Here is a 676-nt window from a genome sequence, read left to right as displayed (position 1 = left end):
AAGAAGAGAAGGTCCCAGTAGATCTCATGTATGACTCTCAAGTCAGTGCAGATGCACTACAGAGTACACAAGAATATGTGAAGTAGTTGCATTTCATAATAATTGACATTAGGTATGTCCCACCATAAGATACTTGCAAGCAAAACATGCAGCTAGAAAAAATAAGGTTGTCAGAAAGTTCCTAGGAAATCAGCAGTTGGTTTCAAGTGATGAACAAGAAACTGATAAAACAATATGTTAAAGGAATTTGCAGTCCTTACCTTCTGAGCACTAGTGACCACGTAGAAACAAGTCAAAGAACAGATCTTTGCTTCATAGTCTGTAGTTAACACATACATGTAGAATATTTGTGATACAGTTTCCCACCTTCTGTGTGCTCCCAACTGAGATATGACTTTTGAATAGCCTTGAAGTATAAGCAATGTTTCGTTCACTGCAGTTAGCATACTTAAAGAAATATCATTAATATCTCCTAAATATTCCCCCTTTTTTATGGTTTGTTTGTTTGTTTTGAATTTAGCGCAAAGCTACATGAGGGCTATCTGCGCTAGCCGTCCCTAATTTAGCAGTGTAAGACTAGAGGGAAGACAGCTAGTCATCACCACCCACCATCAACTCTTGGACTACTCTTTTACCAACAAATAGTGGAATTGACCGTCACATTATTACGCCCCCA

Source organism: Limulus polyphemus, unplaced genomic scaffold (genome assembly GCF_000517525.1).
Source record: "Limulus polyphemus unplaced genomic scaffold, Limulus_polyphemus-2.1.2 Scaffold1508, whole genome shotgun sequence".
Lineage (NCBI taxonomy): Eukaryota > Metazoa > Arthropoda > Merostomata > Xiphosura > Limulidae > Limulus > Limulus polyphemus.
This window is presented reverse-complemented; position numbering follows the sequence as displayed.